The sequence below is a fragment of the Aedes albopictus genome, chromosome 3 (genome assembly GCF_035046485.1).
Source record: "Aedes albopictus strain Foshan chromosome 3, AalbF5, whole genome shotgun sequence".
NCBI lineage: Eukaryota > Metazoa > Arthropoda > Insecta > Diptera > Culicidae > Aedes > Aedes albopictus.
Genome location: NC_085138.1, coordinates 157,516,682 through 157,533,107, shown reverse-complemented (window position 1 = coordinate 157,533,107; position 16,426 = coordinate 157,516,682). Strand labels below are relative to the sequence as shown.

General features: G+C 43.9%; 1 protein-coding gene across 2 annotated transcripts in view; it reads right to left on the bottom strand.

Moving 5' to 3' along the window:
* The window catches only part of LOC109422692 (putative leucine-rich repeat-containing protein DDB_G0290503), a 673,760-nt gene extending 657,652 nt beyond the window's left edge, over positions 1-16,108 (bottom strand). For both annotated transcript variants that reach the window (XR_009999366.1, XM_062860463.1), the window contains exon 1: positions 15,153-16,108. The gene's annotated coding sequence lies outside the window, so the exon portion shown is untranslated. The remainder of the gene's footprint in view (positions 1-15,152) is intronic.
* Positions 16,109-16,426: the final 318 nt, after the last annotated feature.

Below are 16,426 nucleotides of genomic sequence, written 5' to 3'. Positions count from 1 at the left end.
GGCAATTTAGACAATAATGACCTCATAGAAATTTCCAAAAATTTAGAAGACCTGAATCTAAATTCTAAAATTTTGATTAATGAAAACAACGAGCAAAGATTGATAAACCAGCAATTTCAAAACAGATTAAATAGAGTCATAAACCATTTGGAAAGCCAACAGGCTCAAATCAGCAAAAATCTCATCTTAGCAAGAAACTGTTCAGCCCGAAAGGATTTCATAATATTTAAAGAAATTTTCAAAATCCATTTTAATCTAAATTTTTCAAAATCCCACCTTGAAGACATTTTTGAAGCCATTAGACTCGCAAAGATTCAGATTCTGTCAAAAAATATTCTGTCCTCTCAAGAATTAGGTTTTGCTACAACAAAATTAGAAGAAAAGGGTGTAGTCCTTGATACATTGGAAGAAACATACGATTTCTTAGAACTTTCGGCATTTCATAACCACTCCAAAATAATTTTCGCGATATCTGTCCCGTTATTAGAAAATTTAGTTTACGAAAACTTTTTCTGGAACCCATGCCAGTAGGGAACAAGATTCTAAAAATGCCACCAACCCATGCCATGCGGGGTAACGATTCAACATTTATTGTCACCAGAGAGTGCAAACGTATCCAAAAGCGGAGGTTGTGCGACCGAGGCAATTTGATAAACATCACCAATGACGGTTGCATTCCAGAACTGTTGCAAGGACTATCAGCTAATTGTTCTTTCACGAACTGCATTAATCCGACCGAAATGAAGCTTATTATGGAAAATTGTCTAGTACTGAAATCCGTAAGGAACCTGCAAATCGATTCATCTTGCGGTATTACAAAGAGGAACTTAACCGGATCATACCTTTTAGAGTTCCACAACTGCTCGATATATGTGAATGGTTCTACTTTCGAAAATACCGAGCTTATCGCAACAGAAACACCCGTGGTATTGCCGTTAGATGGGCTCTCAATATTGGAAAGTCACTTCGAACCGACACGGCGGCTCGAAGAGATTCACATCGCCAATCGTAAATTTCTGGAGGATTTCGTTAAGAGTCATAGAATCGGAACGTACTCATCGATGACTATTTCCACCTTAAGTTTCCTGATTGTTATTATCCTGATTGTTATCCTAGGATGGAAAACAATTCCCAAGTTCCAAGCCTTCTTTAGGAACGTTTGGCGCAGGAGAAAGGACGTCGATATGACGAATCACCAAAAACGTTCCAATTTTGGAAACGAAACGAATCGGGACGATTCTTTTTCAAAGGGGGGAGTAGTTAAAGACCACTCCTCGAGGCCGGATGCATCATCAAGGGACTTGGCCCATCGCTTAAGCCAAGTCCAACAACAACAACAACAAGTAGCCGTCACGTTGGATTCAATTAGTCGCCACCAGTCCAATCCATCTGCTTCCCTAGCATAATCCGACACCGCACAACACGTTGCACTTAGATACTGTCCCGCGCATGCAGCAACGACGATGATGACGACGACGACGACGACGATAGGACCCATGGCATGTTGGCAGAATTCCTGGTAAGGAGCTAGGTCAGCAGTTAGGGCTTTGATGATAGGTTTGGAGTAATTTTAATTTGAATAAACGCGCACTTCAGTTTTAGGCGCAGTCGAGTTAACAAGTGTCTTGTTTTTTTAAAAACTAACTACCGAACCTCCAACTCATAAGTTATATATTACTATAAACCTTTGGGACATTCAGGGTCTTCTAAACTGTCCTTTAATAAAGTTCTTCAAATCTACAAGAATCATGTTATGTGTTTTCGCCCTAAATAATAGTATTGCATAATCTGCTGTGATCTGTCAAGCTCTTGAAATCTCAAATACCATTTAGAGACACTATAGATATATTCTAGGTCAATCAAACTACCTTGGAGTTCAGAACTTCAGGTCTCCACTCATAACAGTGGCCATATCTGATATACTGAGTAAAGTTGCATATTTAAACATGGGAATTGGACCAATCTGAAGTCTACTTGATGTTATTATAAACCTTTGGGACATTCAGAGTCGTCCAAACTGTCCTATAATGAAGTCCTTCAAGTCTACAAGAATAACTTTATGTGTTAATACCATAAATAATAGCATTGCATAACACGGTAAAGGCTGGGTATGCTGCGCAATTCAGATCCCATTGTGATCCACTAGCCTCTGCCCAGCAACTCCTATCCCTACCTCCTCATGGTACCGGCCGGAATCTATGAGCAACCTTAGGGAAGATCGGGTAACCAACCCCGGTGGGAGCTTTGGTCGTTGGCTGACAGGGAAGGGGGGTTTGCTTCGGCAAACCTAAGCGTCTGTTCTCCAGGTGGAGCGGCTCACAACAGCGTCTGAACCCCATGTTAGGGGCGGCTGATCTACGTCCGAGTGCCAGGGAAGGACTCTAGGCTCAACTGTGCACTATGGTCCTCCGTAAAGTAGAGGGTTGGTGTCAGGCTCTGCGAGCCAGTCGTAAAAAAACCATTGTAACTGAAAATCTTCACTTCAACAGAATAATGCGAACCAAGACCAATGGCAACAACCTCAGCGAACAAAAAGGACTTGCGATTGGAAACTCGGTACGTTGAACTGCCGATCTCTCAACTTCATTGGAAGCACCCGCATACTCGCCGATCTACTGAAGGATCGCGTGTTCGGCATCGTAGCGCAGCAGGAAGTGTGTTGGACAGGATCCATGGTGCGAACGTTTAGAGGTAATCATACCATCTACCAGAGCTGCGGCAACAAACGCGAGGTGGGAACAGCTTTCATCGTGATGGGTGATATGCAGAGGCGCGTGATCGGTTGGTGGCCGATCGACGAAAGAAATGTGCAGGTTGAGGGTCAAGGGCCGAATCTTCAACTTCAGCATAATAAACGTGCACAGCCCACACTCCGGAAGCACTGATGATGCCAAGGACGCATTTTACGCGCAGCTCGTACGCGATCGCTACCCAAGCCACGACGTCAAGATCATCATAGGTGATTTGAACGCTCAGGTAGGCCAGGAGGAGGAATTCAGACCGACGATTGGTAAGTTCAGCGCCCACCAGCAGACGAACGAAAACGGCCTACGACTCATTGATTTCGCCGCCTCCAAAAATATGGCCATACGTAGCACCTTTTTCCAACACAGCCTCCCTTATCGTTACACCTGGAGATCACCACAGCAGACGGAATCTCAAATCGACCACGTTCTGATTGACGAACGGCACTTCTCCGACATTATCGACAACAGGGCCTATCGTGGCGCCAACATCGACTCCGACCACTATCTGGTGATGGTCAAACTGCGCCTAAAACTCTCCGTCATCAACAATGTACGGTACCGGCGACCGCCACGGTACAACCTAGAGCGACTGAAGCAACCGGATGTCGCCTCAGCATACGCGCAGAATCTCGAGGCCGCGTCGCCAGACGAGGGTTAGCTCGCTGAGGCCCCTCTAGAGGACTGCTGGAGTACAGTGAAAACAGCTATCAACTACGCAGCCGAGAGCACCATCGGGTACGTGGAACAGAATCGACGGAACGAATGCTTCGACGAAGAGTGCAGAACGGTTTTGGAGGAGAAGAACGCAGCGAGGGCGGTAATGCTGCAGCAAGGGACTCGACAGAACGTGGAACGTTACAAACAGAAGCGGAAACAGCAGACCCGCCTCTTTCGGGAGAAAAAGCGCCGCCTGGAAGAAGCGGAGTGTGAAGAAATGGAACTGCTGTGCCGTTCCCAAGAAACACGGAAGTTCTATCAGAAGCTCAACGTATCCCGCAACGGCTTCGTGCCGCGAGCCGAAATATTCAGGGATAAAGAAGGAGGTCTCTTGACGGACGGACGTTAGGTGATCGAAAGGTGGGAACAGCACTACGATCAGCACCTTAATGACGTGGAGAACGTAGGCACGGGAGACCACGGCAACGGAGGAAACGACGGCGCCAGTGCAGTGGAAGACGGAAATAAACCAACTCCCACGCTGAGGGAAGTTAAGGATGCCATTCACCAGCTCAAAACCATCAAAGCAGCTGGTAAGGATGGTATCGCAGCTGAACTCATCAAGATGGGCCCAGAAAAGATGGCCACTTGTCTGCATCGGCTGATAGTCAGGATCTGGGAAACCGAACAGCTACCGGAGGAGTGGAAGGAAGGCGTAATCTGCCCCATTCACAAGAAAGGCGACCATTTGGAATGTGAGAACTTCAGGGCGATCACTATTTTGAATGCTACAATGTGCTATCCCTTGTCGGGGCCCGTGGCGTAGTGGTCCACACGTTCGCTTCATAAGCGGATGGTCATGGGTTCGATCCCAGCCCCGGTACTTGCAATTTTTCGTTAGTTACTCTTCCCCTCGAGAGCAGCTGACACTTGACCCTCTTCGGAGCATATGCTCCAACGGACCCGGAAACTTGGATATCGGCGAACCGCAACTCATAATGGACGACCCCCAATTGGACTGGAAAAGGAACAACAGCCACACATCAGCATCATCGTGCTCATCATTCTACTGTGGACAGGGTAGAAAAGTGATAGCAGCACAAGGCACCAGTTCGATATAGTTGAATTAGAATAGTATACATTTGGGCGCTGTACAATGTGTAAGTGCAACGTCCAATTGGAATCGCTCACGTAGTGCCCTAGTGGACAATGGAGCTGTAAATTAGGTTAAGTGATTAAGAATAAAAAAAATAAAAGTGCTATCCCAAATCATCTTCCGTCGTCTGTCACCTAAAACGGAAGAGTTCGTGGGAAGTTGTCAAGCCGACTTCATCGACGGCCGGTCGACAACGGACAAGATCTTCACCGTACGGCAAATCCTCCAAAAATGCCGTGAATACCAGGTCACGACGCATCACCTATTCATCGACTTCAAGGCGGCATACGACAGTATCGACCGCGCAGAGCTATGGAGAATCATGGACGAAAACGGCATTCCTGGGAAGCTGACTATACTGATTAAAGTAACGATGGATGGTGCGCAAAACTGCGTAAGGGTTTCGGGTGAACTATCCAGTTCATTCGAATCCCGCCGGGGACTGCGACAAGGTGATGGACTCTCATGCCTACTCTTCAACATCGCTCTGGAAGGTGTGATGTCACGAGCCGGGTTGAACAGCCAGGGAAAGATTTTCACAAAATCCGGTCAATTTGTGTGCTTTGCGAACGACATGGACATTATCGTCAGAACATTTGGAACGGTGGCACAGCTGTACACCTGCCTGAAACGCGAAGCAGCAAAGTTCGGACTGGTGATGAATGCCTCAAAAACAAAGTACATGCTGGTAGGCGGAACCGAACACGACCGGATCCCTTTGGGAAGTAATGTTACGATAGACGGGGATATTTTCGAGGTGGTGGAGGAATTCGTCTACCTCGGATCCTTACTGGCGGCTGACAACAACGTGAGCCGTGAAATTCGGAGGCGCATCATCAGCGGAAGTCGGGCCTACTACGGGCTCCAGAAGAAACTGAGGTCAAAAAAGATTCACCCACGCACCACGGGCACGAGACATGGACCATGCTCGAGGAGGACCTGCAAGCACTCGGAGTTTTCGAGCGACGCGTGCTAAGGACGACCTTCGGCGGTGCGCAGGAGAACGGTGTGTGGCGGAGAAGGATGAACCACGAGCTCGCTGCACTTCACGGTGAGCCCAGCATTCAGAAGATGGCCAAAGCCGGAAGGATACGGTGGGCAGGGCATGTTGCAAGAATGCCGGACAACAACCCTGCAAAGTTGGTATTTTGCAACTGATCCGGTTGGCACAAGAAGGCGTAGAGCATAGAGAGTACGATGGGCGGACCAGGTGGAGCGTGACTTGGCGAGCATTGGGCGCGACCGAGGATGGAAAGCGGCAGCCACAAACCGAGTATTGTGGCGTACTATTGTTGATTATGGCTTGTCTTAAATGTGATGTTGAACAAATAAATGTATGTATGTAATAGCATTGAATAATCTGCTAAATTCCGTGAGGCTCTTGAAATCTTTAATGTCATTTAGAGACACTATAGGTATATTCCAGGTCAGCCAAACTATCTTGGAGTTCAGAACTTCAGGTTTGCATTCATAACAGTGGCCAAATCTGATATATGGAGTAAGGTTGCATAATCAATCTCGGCACTGGACCAACTTGAAGTCTACTATATATTATTATGAACCTTTGGGACGTTACAGGTCGTCCAAACTGCTTTTCGGTAACGAATACTCGGTGTTTCGGAGAGACCGTGATCCAGAAGTGTCCGGAAAAGTTCGCGGAGGAGGTGTTCTGATTGCTGTCAAAAAAGGATTTCGTTCATTCTCTAATGTTTCCCGAATTGATGAAGACCTGGAGCACCTCTGGGTCAACATTGACGTTGGTGAGCGTCATGTCTGCGTAGGAGTTGTGTACTTGCCACCCGAACAATCTCGCAATGCTGCTATCATTGAGCGCCTCATCAGCTCCATCTCGTCGATAGCTTTCTCTCTCAATTCGCAAGATTTGCATCTACTTTACGGGGATTTCAATTTGCCAGACCTGTGTTGGAATCTCTCGTCAGGAGGCTATGCCTACCCAGAGCCCACCGATTCGACGTCTTCCAGCATGCATTTCCTTGACAGCATGTCACTGCTCAACTTGAAACAGCTTTGTGTAACCAGGAATTGTCTGAATCGTACTCTCGATTTGATCTTCGTCAACGATGAAGCTTTGCCAATGTGTAACATCGCTGACCCACATGAAGCTATAATTCCTGTAGACCCACTGCACCCGCCGCTTCTAACTTCTTTAAGTTGCCCCGCTCTAATCCAGTTCATCGATCAGGAGGATGACAGACTGTTGGATTTCGCGAAAGCTGATTTTGTCTCTTTGAATGAAGCTATTCGGCAAATAGACTGGACACCGTTGAATCAAGCTGCTGACGTTAATGATGCCGTTGAGTTCTTTACTGGTACTCTTCGGCAGTTGTTCCCGAGGTTCGTTCCTGCTCCGCGCCCACGACAGAACCCTAGGTGGGGTAATTACCACCTCCGACATCTTAAACGAAAACGTTCCAAGGCCTTAAGGAATTTGTCGACGTACAGATGGGATGCTAATAAAAGAAGATTCAACGTTGCTAGCCGTAAGTACAGAATCTATAGTCGCAAGCTGTACGCTCGTTATGTGGTTCGTACACAGAGAGATCTAATGAATCAACCCAAGCGCTTCTGGGCGTTTGTCAGCGAGAAGCGGAAAGAATCCGGACTGCCGTCAACCATGTTTCTGAGAAACGAATCTGCGGATAACCCAGTAACCATCTGTAATTTATTCGCGAAGCACTTTTCAGATGCTTTCGATATTTAATGTAACGGCAACACCTCATCAGATCGATAACGCGCTACAAGATGTACCAACAGATGCATTCAGCATTAACATAAACAGCTTCAGTGAGGCGGATGTCTTAGCTGGAATTGCGAAACTTAAACCAACTGCAGTCCCTGGTCCGGATGGTGTTCCGTCCATTATAGTCACAAAATGTGCCAATGCGCTTAGCGGCCCCCTTATGACGATATTCAACATGTCCATCGCGCAATCGAAGTTTCCGTCAGACTGGAAAAGGTCGATAATGTTTCCTGCATTCAAAAAAGGAGATAAACGGGACGTTGCCAACTATCGAGGAGTTACGTCACTATGCGCGGGTTCCAAATTATTCGAGATTCTGGTAAACGACATTCTCTTTTGTGCAGCAAAACCATACATCTCGATAGATTAGCATGGTTTTTATGCGGGACGATCAACCACCACGAATCTGCTACAATTTACCTCATTCTGCCTCAACTCTATGGAACAAGGAGTCCAAGTTGACACGATCTACACTGATCTTAAATCAGCTTTCGATAAAGTAAACCATGACATTTTGTTAGCTAAGTTGGAGCGAATTGGTGTGGCACACAACCTTGTTCGTTGGCTGAGGTCATACTTAGTCAATCGTCAGCTATGCGTTAAACTGGGTTCTGCTGAATCCGATCCCTTTTGTAGCCTTTCTGGAGTGCCGCAAGGGAGCAATTTGGGACCGCTGCTATTCAATATATTTTTCAATGACGTCTGCTTAGCCCTTCCAGCTGAATGCAAATTGGTTTACGCTGATGATCTTAAAATGTACTTAAGGATAGAATCAGCTCTGGGCTGCCAAAAGTTGCAAAAACTAGTCGACTTTTTTTCCGAATGGTGTGGACGCAATCTTCTAATAGTGAGCGTAACAAAATGCTCGGTGATATCGTTCAGCAGGAAGAAAACCCCGATCATCTGGAACTATTTCATTGACAATCAGCCACTACATCGAACTAATGTGATGAAAGATCTTGGAGTACTGCTGGATTCTGAATTAAACTTCAGGGAGCATTACAGCTACATACATACTTGCCAAGGCAAACCGCAACTTGGGCTTTATTTTCAGGATATCCAATGAGTTCCGCGACCCTTACTGCTTGCGGTCGTTGTACTACAGCTTAGTTCGCTCCATTCTGGAATCCTCGGCTATTGTGTGGTGTCCGTATCACAATGTTTGGATTGAGCGGATTGAAAAGGTGCAGTCAAAATTTATTAGATATGGACTTCGTTTCCTTCCTTGGCGAAATCGAGAACAGTTACCGCCGTACGAGAGCAGATGCCAGCTATTAGGAATGGACACGCTGGAAAGACGCAGGACAGTAGCTAGAGGGTACTTTGTGGCTAAGGTCCTGCTCGGTGAAGTTGACGCTTCATGGATACTTACTAGCTCAGTTTGACATCAACATCGGAGCCAGAGCACTGCGACAACGAAGCTTCCTACGACTTCCATTTCACCGGACTGATTACGGACAACATGAGCTCATTGGATCTATGTGTGATGTTTTTAATAATTGTTTTTCAATGTTTGACTTTAATATTAGTGCTAAATCTTTCCGTGACAAATTGTATAGATCACTTTTATGAGCTTTTTAATTCCTTTTTTCATGTAGACCAAGGCGTCCGATGAATGTACACAATAAATAATAATAATAATAATAAATTCAAAATGTAATGTCTGGAGAAATTTAAGAAGGAATTTCTAGAGGAATTCGGGGTGCATTTTCTAGAGAAATTCCGGTAGGAAACCCTGTAAGAATTTCGAAAGATCCTTCTTTGGGTGAATTCTTGAAGGATTTCATGACTCTGAAAGAATCACAGAATATATTCCTGAAAGAATCGCAGGACGAATTTCTGAAAAAAAACTCCTTTGCAGGAGCTGCAATAAATCTGTGGATGAACTCCTTAACCCTCCTTTGGCATTAGGGTCATTTTTGACCCAAACCGTACACTGCGTCAGTGACCTGCTTACAACGTGATGTAAAGGGAAGGGTAAAGATTTCTCGGAGATAATTGTGAAAGAATTCCTGGATGACATCTTGAAGAATTTCCTGGCTACTATATCCCTCCAAAATTATCTTAAAGAATTCCAATACAAATCGCTGGAGGAATTCCTCTAAAAATCCATCAAATAATTAAAAAAAACTTCAAGTAATCCTTGAACAACTCTTGGGTGATTCCATGAAAAAGATAATAGACGGTGTTACTCGAATTAGTAACCATATGTTGCTTCCGGAAATTTAACACTCATTTTATTGGTTGTTGAGAGAGAGAGAGTTATAATTTCCCTAAAAAATTCAATAGCATTAGATGGATACATAGTAGATTTTTTGAGGTTATCTAACGTTTAGTATTTTCCATAGTAGGTTTAAATTCAGCCTGTCGAATTCAATTGAACAGTCTCTATGCAATCTAGGATAATAAGTAGAATTTAGTAACTTGTAACTAGATGGTCATACTATTTTACCTCAATCAATGCAATTTTAGTTTTTGCCTTTCTCGTACACCAAGGTGTACCGAAAGGCTATATGTTCACTCCAAAAACGAAAATTTGATAGAGCCTCCGGAGGGGTCAAGTCTTATATACCAATCGACTCAGCTCGACGAATTGAGGTGATGTCTGTGTGTGTGTATGTGTGTGTGTGTGTGTATGTGTGTGTGTGTATGTGTGTGTACAAAAAAACTCACATCACTTTTTGGCAGTAAACCTCATCCGATTTCAATGACCGACGGTTCATTCGACGCGGAATCTGGTCACACTGTTTCCTATTGAAAATGGTTCGAATCGGTCCAGTCGTTCCGGAGATATGGCCATTTAGGTGTTCCGGAACGGTACCCCAGGAGGGGACCAGATATGAAAATGCATCAAACCTATGCATGCGACACATCAAACCACGGCATTTTCGATAACCTGATGAGCGGTAAGCATAAAAATAGTTTAAGACCATATCTGAACCGGTAGTGTTCCGGAACCGGTTCCGAGTGTCCCGCCGGAAGTGGCAAATATCAAAGTGCACCAAACACATGCATGAGACACATCAAACCACGGCGTTTTCGATAACCTGATGGGCGGTAAGCAGGAAAATAGTCTCAGACCATATCTGAACCGGTAGTGTTCCCGAACCGGTTCTGGGCGTCCCGCTGTAAGTGGCCAAATATACAAGTGAACCAAACCCATGCATGCGACACATCAAACTACGGCATTTTCGATAACCTGATGAGCGGTAAGCAGAAAAATTGTCTCAGATCATATCTGAACCGGTAGTGTTCCGGAACCGGTTCTAGGCGTCCCGCTGGAAGTGGCCAAATATACAAGTGAACCAAACCCATGCATGCGGCACATCAAACCACGGCATTTTCGATGACCTGATGGACAATGAGCAGGAAAATCATCTCAGATCATATCTGAACCAGTAGTGTTCCGGAACCCGTTCCGGGGTTCCTGCCGAAGTGGTTAAATCTGAAAGAGAAACAAACCCGTACATGCGTCAAATCAAATAGCGGCTTTTTAGATTACCTAATGAACGGTCAGCAAGTGTTTCGGAATCGGTTTTGAGTGGCCGGAAGAGGCCAAATGTAAAAGTGAACCAAATCCAGGCATGTGACACATCAAATCGTGGCTTTTGCGACAACCTGATGAACAGTTAGCTAGAAAATAGCCTTACGTTACTGGTCCTCCTCTCCTCTTCTTGGCGTAACGTCCTCACTGGGACAAAGCCTGCTTCTCAGCTTAGTGTTCTATGAGCACTTCCACAGTTATTAACTGAGAGCTTCCTCTGCCAATGACCATTCTGCATGTGTATATCGTGTGGCAGGCACGAAGGTACTCTATGCCCAAGGAAGTCAAGGAAATTTCCTTTACGAAAAGATCCTGGACCGACCGGGAATCGAATCCGTCACCCTCAGTATGGTCATGCTGAATACCCGTGCGTTTACCGCCTCGGCTATATGGGCCCTTACGTTACTGGTAGTGGTCCGGAATTGGTTCAGAGAGTCCCGTCGAAATTGTCAAACCCTGCATGTGACACCTTCAATTTGCAGCATTTTTCGTTAACCGATGAGCAGTTAACAAGACAATAATGTTAGACCATATTTGGTTCAGCCGGTAGTTATCAGATCCGGGTAGTAAAATGTAAAATTTAACCAAACCCATGGATGCGGTACATCAAATCACGACCAGTCTTGTAAACATTCGACACTTTTTACTACCTTCATTTCGTTGCCGCAGTCGGGTGTCAGTCGGCTTTGTTACATTCGTGCGCTATCGTTACCTCTTACCTACACACAACACGAGCAGTAGAACGAAGACTGATCACGACTTATCGTTAACCTGATGGAAAAATAGGGTCAGACCACATTAGATTCCCGGTAGTGTTGCGGGTTCAGCTGTGGCTTCGAAAGTGGTTAGAAGTAAAAGTGAAGCAAACCCATTCATGCGATATATCAAATCGCGGTGATTAGGTAAAGGTGAATAAATAGCAATAAAATATTCTCAGACCATAATTGGGACAACCGGTAGTGTCATGGTCCATGACTCATGGAATCAGATCCGGCTATCCCACCGGAAATTACCAAGTATAAAAATGAACCAAACCCATACATACGACACATCAGATCGCAGATTTTTTTGATAATCTAATGAACGGTTAGCAAGAAAATAACCTTAGATCACATTAGAGACTAGCTGTTGTGTAGCAGAACCAACGTTCATGTGAAAAATTAAATCGTGGCTTTGTTTAATGGCCTGATAAACATTAGGTATGAACAACAGTGACGAATAGGTCTAAGTTCTCATATATGAGAACGAAATATAGACAAAACTAAAGCGATCTCATCAAATCGTACCATTTCAGATTCCTAAGGTGTAAAGTTATAGCAGGATTGGTCAACGTTGAATGGAAAAATAAGAATTTGATCGCGTAAATAGAAGATGGTGGCTGTTTTAATGAATTTTGAGCTCCAAAACTATGTAAAATAAGTGTACTTGGTATGGGAAATTTGTTTGAAGTCCACCAGAGTATCCAAAATAGCGGCCCAGTATTTAAGTTAGTGCCTATTTTATAGGATTTTTAATTCTTGCATTATGGGCATATTTTGTATGAAAATATGTCCAGAATTCAAAATTTGTAATCAGAAAACCCAGGCTGTTTTCATTTCGTATTTATTTGCGAGTTTTGTTGAAAGGATATTTTAAAGCACGAGAAAGGCACCATCACCGCTAGGTGGATTAATTAGGGTTTTTTTTAAGAATAATCGCGCTAGCTATCACCGAACTAATAATTTTGTAATACCTACAAAAAATAAGTTGAATTCACTTTTTTTATAATTCACATATTGAAATCTCACCTTAGATAGGAAAATAAATTCAATTATTAAGCAAAAATATAACTTATAACTCTAAAAATACAATAATTTTATGACTTGCACGTTTTTGGTAGTTCACTTCATTTGCATATCAATGTTCTCGATCTATCAATTTGACTTGTAGGTGACGGACCGCTTTGATAAACCCCTTTCGAAACTGGGTGTTTCTGTGTTGACGGAAGTGTTGCCATGAGATGGCGTAACAAACGGATTTCTGAAATTTCTGACCGAACCCCTGAATAAGTTTTCGAAAAGGACCTGAGAGGAATTTCTGAAGGAATCATTAGAGGAATTTCTGGGGCAATCTCTGAAACAACTCCCGGAGAAATCCCTGGAGAAATTCCCGGAGAAATCCATACAGGAATTCCTGCCGGAATGCCTCGAGTAAACTCTGAAGGAATTGCTGAAAATATACCTGGAGGAATCCACAAAGAAATTATAGGAGGACTCCCTGGAGGAATTTCTGAAGCAATCTCGTCATTTCTTGGAATTCCTGGAGGAACTCCTAGATGAATTTTTGGGGAAATCCCTGAAGCAATTCCTAGAGGAATCTCTGGATGAACCTCTGGACAAATTCCTAGCGGAATCTCTGGAGAGATTCCTGGAAAAGTTTCTGAAAGTATATCTGAAAGAATTCCTGGAGAAATCACTAGAGAAATTCTTGGAGGAATTGCTGGAGAAATTTCTGAAGAAATAATTTGAGGATTTCCTGGAGGCATTCTTGAAGAAATTCCTGGACGAATGCCTGGAGCAATCCGTGGATGAATTCCTAGGTGAATTTTCTGATGAAATCTCTAGAGGAATTCAGGAAGGGACCTCTGGAAGAATTCCCGGAGCAATCTTTAGATGTATTCCTAGAGAAATTCCTGGAAGAATTCCTGGATGAATTCGTGGAGGAATTCCTAATGGAATTCCTGCATGTATACCTGGAGAGAACCCTGGAGGAATTCTAGGAGAATTTCCTCGATGAATTCCTGACGCAAAAGCTAGAAAAAATCCTGAAGGAATCCTTGGATGAATTCCTGGAGTGTCCCTATAGAATTTCTGGGAGGAATCCCTGGAGAAATTTCAGAAGAAATCACCTCAGGAATTCATGGAGGAATCCTTACAGAAAATTCTGGAGAAATTCTTGGAAGAATCCCCGGAGGAATTCTTGGAGGATTCTCTGAAGCAATTTCTGGAGAAACCTTAGAATGAATGCCTGGAGGAACTCCATATAGCCGAGGCGGTAAACGCACGGGTATTCAGCATGACCATGCTGAGGGTGACGGGTTCGATTCTCGGTCGGTCCAGGATCTTTTCGTAAAGGAAATTTCCTTGACTTCCTTGGGCATAGAGTATCTTCGTGCCTGCCACACGATATACACATGCAAAATGGTCATTGGCAGAGGAAGCTCTCAGTTAATAACTGTGGAAGTGCTCATTGAAGAAGCTGAGAAGCAGGCTTTGTCCCAGTGAGGACGTTACGCCAAGAAGAGGAGAGGAGAGGAGGAACTCCTGGAGAAATCCCTAGAGGAATGCTTGGGCAAATTCCATCCTGGAACTGTTCCTAGAAGAAATTCTGGAGGAATCTCTACAGGAATTCTGGGAGGAGTCCCCGGAGAAATTTCTGAAGATATTTCTAAAAGAATTTCCAGAGGAATATTTGGAAGAATTCCAAGTGGTATTCATGGATGGATTTTTGAAAGAATCCTTAGATGAATTCCTTAAGGAATTTCTGGTAAATTCCTGGTAGAATTTATGGAGGAATCTTCTGGAGGAAGAACCAACTCTCATGAGGAGGGAAGTTAAGGATGCCATCCAACAGCTTAAACCAACTAAGCTACTGGTACGGATGGCAGTGCTTCTGAAATGATCAAGATAGTCCCAGAAAAGTTGATCAACTGTCTTTCCCGGTTAAAGATTATAATTTGGGAAACAGAATAGTTACAGGAGGAACGGAAGGTAGGACTGATCTGCCCCATCCTCAATACTTAAATGCGAACATTTGGAATGTGAGACCTTTCGTGCGATCACCATTTTTAATTTTGACTTCGTGGCAAGTTATCGAGCCTGCTTTATTGACGGCCGGTCGCCAGCGGACCAAATCCTTAACGTATAGGCAATTTCTTCAGAAATTCCGTGATAACCTGGTCTCAGTGAGTCACTTGGTGGCAAAATCCGGAAGAATATGGTGGACAGAATATACTACAAGAATGCCGGACAAAAATCTTGAAAAATTTGTATTTGTTACAGATTTAGTAGGTGCAAGAAGCGAGATATATATATTCAAATTTTATAGTGTGCAAGTTAAGACAATGTGTGCAGATTACAACTATTAGTATTGAGTAACGATCTAGATGTTAATAATGACAGAGAAAATAATGAAAAAGATTTTCATTTTAGATAAACTGCAATTAACTTCCCATAAACTAAATATTTCTCGATCTCAACATCTTTATCCTAACAATTACTCAAATATTGACAAGTACATTTTAAATACCTTCTTATCTAATTATGTATCATCCAAGCCTCGATATCGGGTGGTAATCGCACTTGTCGCGGTGTTGCTTCTTCCGAGAGCGGATGGCGAAGCGCAAATAATCCGCTATCAGTTCGTAAATTGACCGGCTATGGTTTCAGCAGCACCTAACTTCAGTGGGTAGGTCGGTATGTCGTGCGAGTTAGGAGTAGGTATGTACCCCACCGGCGAGCGCGATGATGATGATTAGTTGACTCGAATTAGCGTGGATGGCTCGTTTGATACACACTTCAACACTTTTGTTGCGGCCACAGCGCTCTATTTCTGTCGCCTTTTTCAGCTTTTCTTTGCACTGTTGTGATTGTGATTTGCTCGGATAATGAGTGGTATTTTATCGTCACACTTTTTAGCGGCTTATTTGATTTGATTTTTCACTCGCACTTTTCAAAGTTTCTGGTTTTAATTGGTTTTAGTCACTGTTTTATTTCTTTTTAAAATTAAATTAACTTGAATAATCGGAGCTCGTTTGGAACTGGATCGTTGAATTTCGAAGTAACTTAAAGAACTTAAATCATATCCAAAGTGGGGTTCGGTATCTTTTCGTGAACTATAAAAACTAAAAGTTGTGCGAATTCTTTTTCCTTGCTTCTCGTGATGATTCGATTCCAGGTGAATCAGCTGTTTTACCTTCTTCTCACTAGTTCGCGGTAATCCGTTCGATTCGATTCGATCACACGCGCGTTCTAAGGCTTCGCAACTCTTTCTCAAAACGGGAAAATCAAAAAAGTTAAAGTTCGATTACGCCACACTGCGTTCGCGATAAATTACGTTCAATTAAAAATAAGTATGACTTAACTGTTCGAATGACCGTATATCGGCCGTATAATTCTAAGTGCGAGTGCGAGACGAGAGTTGTGACTTAAAATTAAAATTAAATGTTGCCTTGCGGGTGGACGACGACTGACTAACGAGCCGACGGACGGACGAACTAGCTGACCGAAAATCCTCCGTGCGAGAATTGTGATCCCAGAACACCGTACCACCGCCTTCCGAGAGAGTGAGCACGCGCGCGCATGTGAAAGTTCGGAAGCTGCTGTATCGGCGTTGTTGGCTGGCTGGTGATGATCTATGCAGTTTCTGTCCGAGCTCGCGATTTCTGAATTTTCTGCCACCACAGACTCGCACAAGTGGGTGGTTGAATGTTTGTTATTGTCGACACCATATGAGATTCATCATATAGTGAATACAACAAACGAACTGTGGGTCAAGCGAGATGAACAGAAATCATATACCTA